The sequence below is a fragment of the Heterodontus francisci genome, unplaced genomic scaffold (assembly GCF_036365525.1).
Source record: "Heterodontus francisci isolate sHetFra1 unplaced genomic scaffold, sHetFra1.hap1 HAP1_SCAFFOLD_88, whole genome shotgun sequence".
Taxonomy (NCBI): domain Eukaryota; kingdom Metazoa; phylum Chordata; class Chondrichthyes; order Heterodontiformes; family Heterodontidae; genus Heterodontus; species Heterodontus francisci.
In genome coordinates, this window is record NW_027142063.1 from 3,004,043 (window position 1) to 3,014,880 (window position 10,838).

At 47.1% G+C, this 10,838-nt stretch overlaps 1 non-coding gene across 1 annotated transcript; it reads left to right on the forward strand.

Annotated features, from left to right (window-relative positions):
- The first annotated feature begins 429 nt into the window (after nucleotides 1-429).
- On the forward strand, nucleotides 430-503 carry trnai-aau (transfer RNA isoleucine (anticodon AAU)). The gene has a single exon. It is a non-coding gene; the product is annotated as a tRNA-Ile (tRNA).
- Nucleotides 504-10,838: the final 10,335 nt, after the last annotated feature.

Below are 10,838 nucleotides of genomic sequence, written 5' to 3' on the forward strand. Positions count from 1 at the left end.
TTTGTTCTTAAATGAGCAAGTAATCAGTCCAAGTGGGTTTTTTTTGTCTTTAACAGAGCTCTGAATTGTAAAAAATAACCCCTTTTATTTTTTTCAGTTAACCGGTGTATGTGTGTGTCCGTGTGTGGGGCTGAGGTAAGAAAGGGACTTTAAAAGTCAGTTAAGGTAAAAAGGGAACTTTTAAAATTTCCACCTGAGTATTTATACTTTAATTCATGACTAGTTAAAACTTGTTCGATAAGAAACTGATAATTTTGTTGTTCATTAACGAAACCTGGTCTGTGCCTTCTATTCTGTGAAAAATAGAGTATATGATTGACTCTATCAGTAAGTGGGAAAAGTTAAAATTTTTGTTGTGACCTGTGGAAAAGTGGTATAAGAATAAATAGCTACCACCTCTGATTTCAATTGTAGCACCATTCGTAAACTGGCTCTGTAGCTTAGCTGGTTAAAGCACCTGTCTAATAAACAGGTGGTTGTGGGTTCAACTCCCGGTTGAGCCTTATTTCATATTAGTGATGGGCTTTTTCAGTTTCTGTTTCAACATTTACATCAGTATCTTGTGAACTTTAACTTAGAATTCAAATTTCATGATGAATTTCAGTCACAGGAAAAAATAGCCTTTGTGAAGGATGTGAGTTTGGAATGGCTGTTCCTCCTTGTGCAAAAATTCAGTGCTGATGTTCCAAAGGCAACTTCTTTGATAGAAATTTGTTCACAGTTGCATTCAACCTGGAAAACAGCTCGACATTAATCTCACTGAAGGAAAGTGTGACCGTGTTGCATGTTTCAGAGTGTTTGTGTCATTGTGTGTTGCTTGTAACTGTGACTGGGACATGACATAAGCAGGAGGATTGATCCAAGGTTCGGAATATTAGCCAATCAGGAACAAGAAAAATCAAAGGAACCAAATAAGAAAACCTATGTCTCGTGGTTACCGAGAGACAGTGAGAAGATATTAAATCTTGTTCTACTCAATAAAGCGGTGATTAACTTTGACCTTTTCTGCCTTTTGTCAACAGTATTTGAAGGGTCTCGGTAACAATGTTCAGTGTTGATGAGAGTGGGGTCTGGGTGAGCAGCTGCTGAGAGTGACAGGGTCAGGACTGGATGCAGGAAGTTCTCTGACAGTCTCTCTCTCTCTCTCTCTCTCTCTCTGATGGGATTGAGTTGATTTTTAACTGGCGGATGTTGATGTTTCAATAAATGAAGGAGGTTCCCTCTAACCATTTTTTTGACTTACAGTGTAATATAAGGATGTAAAGGGTTAATGTTGAAGACACAGTGTTGCAGTGGTTAACACCGCAGCCTCACAGCTCCATGGACCCGGGTTTGACTCTGGGTACTGCCTGTGTGGAGTTTGCAAGTTCTCCCTTTGACCATGTGGGTTTTTGCCGGGTGCTCTGGTTTCCTCCCACAGCCCAAGACTTGCAGGTTGATCGGCAAATAGGTCATTGTAAATTGCCCCTAGTGTAGGTAGGTGGTAGGGAATATGGGATTATTGCAGGGTTAGTATAAATGGGTGGTTGTTGGTCGGCACAGACTTGGTGGGCCGAAGGGCCTGTTTCAGTGCTGTATCTCTGAATAAAAAATGAAATAAACAGTGGGAACAACCCCTTCCACTGTCAGAGTGATGATGTAACAGTCACATGAGATGAGGTTTGGGAGAAGAGAGAGCAGCACCAAGGATGCTAGTTTAGGAGGCTTGATGAGTGTGTAGATAGTATTGTGTAAATTAGATAAGAGTTCTTAGTTCTTTCAGCAGGAAATGTGTCCAAAAAATATCAAGAAACTCACAATTTTATTATTCAGGATTTGAAACACAGATATTAACACCAAGTGACAGTTGTGGGTTTATTTAACAAAGGAAAAGAAGAGAATAATATTACTCACTGATTGAAATCCCCTAGTGAGGAGACAGTTAAACAGGTGAACTGTTGGGGCATCCTTCGATCCAAGGTTTCAGCAACATTTAATCTCCCTTTTTGTTAGAAATTCTCTGTTATTTGCAATTTTTTTTTATCCAGCATTGATGGGCGAGTGAAAAAACTGAAACAAGTGAACAGATCCATCCTTTCTTTTCTTCCTTCTTCCCTTCTTTCAATCAGTTTCTCTTTTCTGTCCCATATCAATATAATGATGAGAATCCCAATTTAATCTGCTGTTTCTGCTCTTTTATCCATTCCAATCAAAATTCAACATTCCAATCAAATCTATTTGTTATTCCACAGTGTCTCTCCATGTGTTTTATTCTGTTGTATTCTCTCACAGTCTGTTTTATGATCAACATTACATCTCACTCTCTGTTCTGGTGAAGATCAGAAGCAGTGATATCCGTTTGCACCACCCACCAAGTCGGCCTGAGGCTGTGCCTCACCGATCATGTGGAGTTAGGAACATAGAAACATAGCTCATCGCCAGAACTTTCAAACAAGCACCAGCTTGGCTGGTGGTGAGAAGGGCCCGCCCTGTCAGATCTTTCCTGCATGCCCAGAATCTCACAGCCTCCACACGCAGCCCTCGAGGTGGCTGTGGTGGGGAAGAGACAGTTGCCCACCTCCTTCTGCAATGTGCCTTTGCAAAGCAGGTGTGGAAAGAGATGCAGTGGTTTTTGTCGAGTTTCATCTCAAGCAGCTCTGTAACACAGGAGTCTGTGCTCTACGGGCTGTTCCCAGGGACACACACCGAGATAAACATCAACTGCTGCTGAATGACCATCAATTCAGTGAAAGACGCTCTTTGGTCTGCTCGAAACTTGCTCGTCTTCCAGTGGAAAGAGTTGTCCACGACCGAGTGTTGCAGATTGGCATATTCCGAGGTCCAGGACTACGTGCTGTGGGGCGCACTAAAGCTTGGGGCAGCCGCTGCAAAGTCTCAATGAGGAAAGACCTCTGTGTAAGGTCCTCCCAGCAAAATGAACTGAAGGGCTGGACCCATGTGAAACCCCTCGGGCTGTATACACCAAACATGGGTTTGCTGTAAAATGTACATGGTATGGAAAATGGGATGGAAGGGTTGTCAAAGTCGAGGAAGGAGAGTTACTCCATCTACATCAACAAAGTGATGAAGCAGGTTCACCCCGACACCAACATCTCCTCCAGGGCCATGAGCATCATGAATTCGTTTGTGAACGATATTTTGAATTTATGGCTTTTAATGTTAAATATTTTGCTGGCGGATTGTGATTCCATTTTTGAATCGTTTTTCTATCCCGTGGGAAGTTTCTGGGAAATGCAGTTTCACTACCCAGCAGAATATTTGCCTCCCGATTCACTGTTTGTGATTTAAACTGAACACTGCTCCCTGATCCTTTGCCGTTTTCTGGTCTGACCCGTTCATATTCCGCCTCTTCCCAGACTATGGTCAGTAAGAGCTGATTTAAAGGGAATGGCTCAGTCTTCAGTCACTCATTTCTCTTTTTCCAGCTTGTTTACTTATTGGGGAATATTAATTCATTAACCGTAAACCGCTGGGAGTGTAACAACCTTAATGTCACTTTTACTTCTTGCACCAGAAGTCTGGGCTCAGGTTTAGCTCCCTTGGCAGTTCCTGTCACCAGCCATCAATCTATAATCTGTGATGTGTTTTCTTTACACAGATTGAGCTGGAATGTGTCCCGTTACAGAATGCTGTGAATGGGGCTTTATCCCCTTCCGTTCCAGACAGTGTCAAATAGAAGGGTCAATAAACCTGAATACAGACCGGATTTTAAAAGCAAGTCATAGAGTCATGGAGTTATACCGCACAGAAACAGGCCCTTCAGCCCATCGTATCTGTGCCGGCCATCAAGCACCTAATTATTCTAATCCCATTTTCCAGCATTTGGGATGTAGCCTTGTATCCTATGGCATTTCAAGTGCTCATTGAAATACTTCTTAAATGTTGTGATGGTCCCTGCCTCTACCACCTCTTCAGGGAGTGTTTTCTAGATTCGAACCACCCTCTGAGTGAAAGAAAATGTCCTCAAATTCCCTCTAAACCTCCTGTCCCTTATCTTAAATCTATGCCCCCTGGTTATTGACCCCTCCGCTAAGGGAAAAAGTTTCTTCCTATGTGAACTATCAATGCTCCTCATAATTTTGTATACCTCAATCATGTCCCTTCTCAGCCTTCTCTGCTCTAAGGAAAACAACCCTAGCCTTTTCAGTCTCCCTTCATAGCTGAAATGCTCCAGCCCAGGCAACATCCTGGTGAATCTCCTCTGCACCCTCTCTGGGGCAATCACATCCCTCCTAAAGTGTGGTGCCCAGAACTGTACACAGTACTCCAGCTGTGGCCTAACTAGCATTTTATACAGCTCCATCATAACCTCCCTGCTCTTATATTATATGCCTCGGCTAATAAAGGCAACTATCCCATATGCCTTCCTAACCAGCTTATCGAGCTGTGCTGCTGCCTTCAGTGATCTATGACAAGTACACCAAGGTCCGTCTGACCATCTGTACTTCCTAGTGTCCTTCCATCCATTGTATATTCCCTTGCCTTGTTAGTCCTCCCAAAATGCAAGGCCTCACACTTCTCAGGATTGAATTCCATTTGCCACTGCTCCGCCCATCTTACCAGCCCATCTATATTGTCCTGTAATCGAAGGCTTTCCTCCTTATTATTTATGATACCACCAATTTTCATGTCATCTGCAAACTTACTTATCATACCTGCTGTATTCACTTCTAAATCATTAATGTACACTAAAAACAGCAAGGGTCCCAGCACCGATCCCTGGTCACAGACTTCCACTCGCAAAAACAACCCTTGACCATTACCCTCTGCCTCCTGCCACTAAGCTAATTTTGGATCAAATTTGCCCAATTGGCCTGTATCCCATGGGCTCTTACCTTCTTAACCAATCTCCCATGTGAGACCTTATCAAAAGCCTTAGTGAAGTCCATGTAGACTACATCAACTGCTTGACCCTCATCTACACATCTAGTCACCGCCTAGACAAATTCAATCAAGTTAGTTAGAAACACGCTCCCCCTGACAAAGCCATGCTGACTATCCCTGATTAATCCCTGCCTATCCAAGTGGAGATTAATCCTGTCCCTCAGAATTTTTCAAAATACAGTTTCCCTACCACTGATGTTAGACTCACCGGCCTGTAATTACCTGGTTTATCCCTGCTATCCTTCTTGAATAAAGGAACCACATTTGCTGTCCTCCAATCTTCTGGTACCTCCCCTGTGGCCAGAGAGGATTTGAAAATTTGTGTCAGAGCCCCTGCTATTTCCTCCCTTGCCTCACATAACAGCCTGGGATACATCTCATCTGAACCTGAGGATTTATCCACTTTTAAGCCCACTAAAACAGTTAATACTTCCTCCCTTTTAATGCTAGTATGTTCAAGTATATCACAATCCCCCTCCCTGATCACTACACCGACATTGTCCTTCTCCATAGTGAACACAGATGAAAAGAAATCATTTAAAACCTCACCTATGTCCTCCGTTCTCCCACACAGGTCTGCTCCACTCCCGGAAGGTAAGTAAGTCTGGTATCTGTGACGGACAATGAGGAGAAACACAATATCAGGAGAGAGTGAAATACATTTTACTCTTTAGACGATATTATTTATTATATTTCAGCTGTTCCTTGTTTCACAAATATTTTGGCGGGCTTTTCAGATTTGAGAATGGATTTCAGCTCTGACAATTTGTCATTCTCCGTCCCATTTTCTCATTGCCCTTTGATGATCGGCGAAATAGCAGCTACCTGATTGGTGACATGAACCAGCCAATGGGATTCAGCAAACAGTAACCAATCAGACGTAGCCGGACTGCATTCCTCCAGAAGGTAAAGCAGGGAAGTGCGGGAGGAATTCCTCACTCTTTGTGAAAGTATTTGTGGAAATGTCTGGAAGAGGAGCAGGGGAGAGACCATGATCCTGTCTCAGGTAAGTTTTTGAGTCGAATGGCTGTAACCAATTCTGTAACTTCAGGCCAGGGAGTGTGTAACACTGTTCGGGTGGCAGTGAAGGATAATGATGGAGATGCACCGGTTGATCGTACCTTCTTCATTAAGAAAATCCTTATTGATTGCTGTGGATTCCAAGCTGTGAACATCTTCTGCCTGCAGGACTTCCCCAGCAGTGGATATTTTGACGTGACGTCCAAGTACGTGGTGGATGCATCAAGTTCCTGAAGGTGTTCAAGGAGAAGGGAAACCAGGCGCCGCTGTCGATCCTCACAATGGAGCAGCTCATCACACTGCCATCACAACGTGACCGGGTGGTGAGATTCCACCTCTACAACCTCCATGTTCCTGTCGTGGATGAACTCACCTTCCTCACCAGGTATGTTGAGGTGGCCGGTGGCAGCACTGATGTCAAGGACCCATTTGGATTTGGACCAGCTAGCGGCAGGTCAAGGTGACCTTGAAGGTCGATGCCAACGGAGCCATCATCCATCCTCCCTCCAGCTTCGCTTTCGGGGGAAGTCGAGGCTTCATGGTCTATGCGGAGCAGCCCAGAGTTTGTCGTACCTGCGGCACATCTGGTCATGTGGCAACTAACTGCAGCACAGTCGTCTGCAAGAACTGCAAGAAGGAAGGCCATCAGACCAAGGACTGTGAACAGAGTAAGTACTGCAACCTGTGACGTGGGGCAGGCCGCCTCTACAAAACCTGCCCAAACGCTGCCTCAGTTATGCTCAGGCAGCAAGGACCAAGGAAAGACCGGGTTAAGGAACGGTGAACATGTCTGGTGCTGGGAGGGAAACAAGCAATCCTCCCCACAGCGATGAAAGTCTATCTGAGAAAGAGAAGAAAGGGGAGGAAGCTGCAACCAGCGACCCAACACCTACTCCGTGCCTGGAAACTCCTCCTCTACAGACAGAATTAATGGAGGAGGAGGCAGCAGATGGACAAACAGGTCAGTGGCAGGTGGTACAAAGGAAGACCACAAAGAAAAAACCTCCAAAAAAGGAACAGGTCACCACCCAAACCAATGGCAAGAGGAGGCTACCGTCTGAGACAGACTACAGCAGCTCCTCCTCACTGGACGAGGAAGGGCCGGAACGATGGCTCCTCCAAAAGAAGCAGCAGAACTCAAAGGAGCTGGAAGATAAAGCCCCCCAGCTCCGGGGCACTGGAAGCTGTGGCACGCCCAGCGCACCCCAAACCAAAAGCATGGAACCCAAGGAGATGCTCAGTGCACCCCAGCTCCGGGAGACCGAGAGCAGCGAAGTGTCCTGCGCACTCCAGCTCCAGCTCCGGAAGTCAGGAACAGTGATGTCTTCGAGGAGGGACCGAGGGGAAAGACACCAACAGCAGAGGACAACCCAAGCCTTGCTGCCTACAAGACCCGTCCCCCACCCGCCGATGTCACTCCAGTGGAACAAAACCCTCATGAATAACCATGAGGGGTTTCTGGGCTCAACGAATGGGAAACAGCTTGCGTACACTATGGGTATGCAGGAACATACTCAAGGACTGGGACTAGCAAGGACACCTGGTGTGGTAAGCAACACCCAACTTTATAGTGGATATAAAGATTGCTTCGATTAACATGCATTGTGTTAAATCCACCACGTGATGTGTTTCAACCTTGGATGACTTCGCAAAGGTCAAAGCCGGCATACTGTTTTGTCAGGAGTGTGGAATCCGGCACCGCAGCACTTACAGGCAATGGTCCCACGGGCCATCGATATGGTCCAGAGGAAATGATTCCTGTTCTTCCGGCCTGGGTATTCTGCTGTGGGGAGGCACTTTAACTATCTCTGAAGTTAAGATGCTGTTGGGCGGTCGCCTTCTCGTAGCAGATGTAATGCACAACAATGCTCCGCTCCATTTAAGCAACGTATATGCCCCGGTCCAATACAGTGAGCGGCTGACCATCCTCCAGCAGCTCCCACTGCTGCTGGTGACATCCAGGCCGGTCATTCTTGGAGGTGACTTCAACTGCATCATTGATGCAGTTGGACGATCTGGCAGTGACGACAGAAAACTGGACGCGACATCCAAATTCTTAAATGAAACAGTAAAAAATGCCAAACTGCACAATGTCTTCAGCAAACCTGCAGACAGAGAACAGCATAGATACACATGGTCAAGATTGGACGGGTCTGCCCGTTCCAGGATTGACTTCCTGTATGTGTCCCCTGCTTTCACGGTCAGATCCACCGACGTCAAGCCGGTGTTCTTCTCTGGCCACTGCCTCTTACTGGTTGACTGTCACTTACAGGATGACCAGCGGGTTAGCAGGGGGACATGGAAGCTCAATGCTACACTGCTAACCCCAGAGAACATTGTGGAACTCAAAAGAGATTGAAAAAGTTGGAGAACAGTGAGACCCTCTTTGAGTATCCGGTGCACTGGTGGGAAGCGATCAAGGTGAATATCAAGAGGTTCTTTATCTCCAAAGGTGTTCAGAGGGCGAGAGAGAGACAAAGGGAAATGTCCCAACTCCAGAAAAGTATGCAAAATCTGCTCCGGCTGCAGTCGATGGGTGTCGAGGTCAAGGAGGATCGCCAAGAGGTGAAGAGCCAGCAGGCCTCGCTCTTTGGCACGGAGGACTCCAAGATCATCTTCCGGTCCAGAGTCCGCTCCATTGAGCAGGATGAGACGTGCTCGCATTACTTCTTCCAAAAGGTACACAGAGAGAGCTCTGTGATCAGCAGCCTGAAGGAAGAGGATGGCTCGGTCACAACTTCACACTCCGACATACTAAGGATTAGCAAATCCTTGAATGCTGGGCTGTAAGACGTGAAGTCTATGGACAGCATGGCCTCCCAGTCCTTCCTGTCATCAATCACAGAGGTCTTAGATGACAGCATGCAGGAGAATATGGACAAAGCGCTAACTCTGGACAAGCTGACAAAGGACATCAAGTCTTTTGAGACGAAGAAAACTCCCGGAAGCGATGGCTTACCAGTTGAGTTGTATTCGGCCCTGTGGTACTGGGTCAGCCCAGACCTGCTGGAAGTGTACGAGAGTATGCTCCTGGCTGGCAGCATGTCAGAATCGATGAGGAAAGGCATCATCACCCTCATCTACAAGCAGAAGGGGGAGAGGGCAGAAATCAGAAATTGGCGGCCCATCTCACTGCTTAATGTAGACTACAAGATTCTGTCCAAAGTCATCGCCAATCGAGTCAAGTCTGCTCTGGAGTAGGTGATTCACCCTGACCAGACCTGTACTGTACCCAGCAGGAAGATCTCTGATAGTCTCGTGCTACTCAAGGATACGATCGCCTATGTACGGGACAGGAGGGTGGACACCTGCCTCATCAGCCTGGACCAGGAGAATGCTTTTGACAGGATATCGCACACATACATGATGGACGTGCTTTCCAAAATGGGGTTTGGGGAGGGAATCTGCAATCGGATCAAACTGTTCTACACAAACATCAGTAGTACAGTCCAAAAAATTGGGTGGGAATCAGAAAGTTTCGAATCAAATCTGGAGTCAGGCAGGGCTGTCCTCTTTCCCCTGCCTTGTGTGTTTGCTGTTTCGAACCTTTTGCTGAGTCTATTTGAAAGGATGCGGGCATAAGAGGGGTGACAATCCCAGGCAGTGGAGTCACTCAGGTCAAAGCCTCCCTGTACATGGATGATGTTGCAGTATTCTGATCGGATCCGCTGTCCATTCACAGACTGATGAGCATCTGCGACCATGTCGAACTGGATTCGGGAGCCAATGTTAACCATGGCAAGAGCGAGGCCATGTTCCTTGGAAACTGGGCTGACCGATCCTTTGTCCCCTTCACCGTCAGGTCAGACTACCTGAAGGGGCTGGGGATATGGTTTGTAAGGGCCGGGACGAGCACCAAAACCTGGGAGGAGCGAGTAGCCAGGGTACAACATAAACTGAGCAAGTGGGAGCAGCGATCTCTCTCTATTATGGGTAAGAAACTGGTCATCAGGTGCAAGGTGCTCACGTTGTTGCTGTAAGTGGCACAGGTCTGGCCCATACCCCACTCCTGTGCTGTGGCGATCACCCGAGCCATTTCCCGCTTTATCTGAAGACGCAAAATGGACAGGGGCCGGAGGGACACGATGTTCAAACCTCTGGATAAAGGCGAAAAAATGTACTCAACATCGCCCTCAACCTGATGGCCGCCTTAGTATGTGGCTGCATCAATCTGTGCGTAGAGCCCCCGTATGCAAACACCAAGTGTCACTACGTGCTGAGGTTCTATCTGACCCCGGTGTTGTGAAGGATGGATCTGGTCACATTGCCACGGAACGCTCCATCCAGTTGGACTGTGCGTTCGTGGAAATGTTTGTGTGGAAAAACACCTTTGACCACCAATCCATCAGGCAGTGGTCTGCACGGAATGTCCTCAAGTATATTTTTGGAAAAGAAAAGTCTGGAAGAGGAAAGACCGGCGGGAAAGCTCGGTCCAAGGCCAAGTCTCGCTCCTCCCGGGCTGGACTGCAGTTCCCGGTGGGCCGTGTTCACAGGCTCCTGAGAAAGGGCAACTCTGCTGATTGTGTGGGTGCTGGAGCCCCGGTCTATCTGACTGCTGTGCTCGAGTATCTGACCGCTGAAATCCTCGAGTTGGCCAGTAACGCGGCCCAGGACAACACGAAGACCCGCAACATCCTCAGACACCGACAGCTGGCTGTCCAGAATGACGAGGAGCTCACCAAGCTGCTGGGAGGGGTGACCATCCCTCAGGGCTGGGTGCTGCCGAATATCTAGGCCATGCTGCTGCCCAAGAAAACCAGCGCTCCGGGCACCAAACCCAAGGCAATCTGCCAGAAATTTATCAAATACCCAAAGGTTCTTTTCAGAGTCACCCACAGTATCATTCTTGTAAATCTCCTCTGTACTCTCTGCACAGCAATTATGTCCTTTCTGTAATGTGATGACCAGAACTGTACCCAATACTCCAGCTGTGG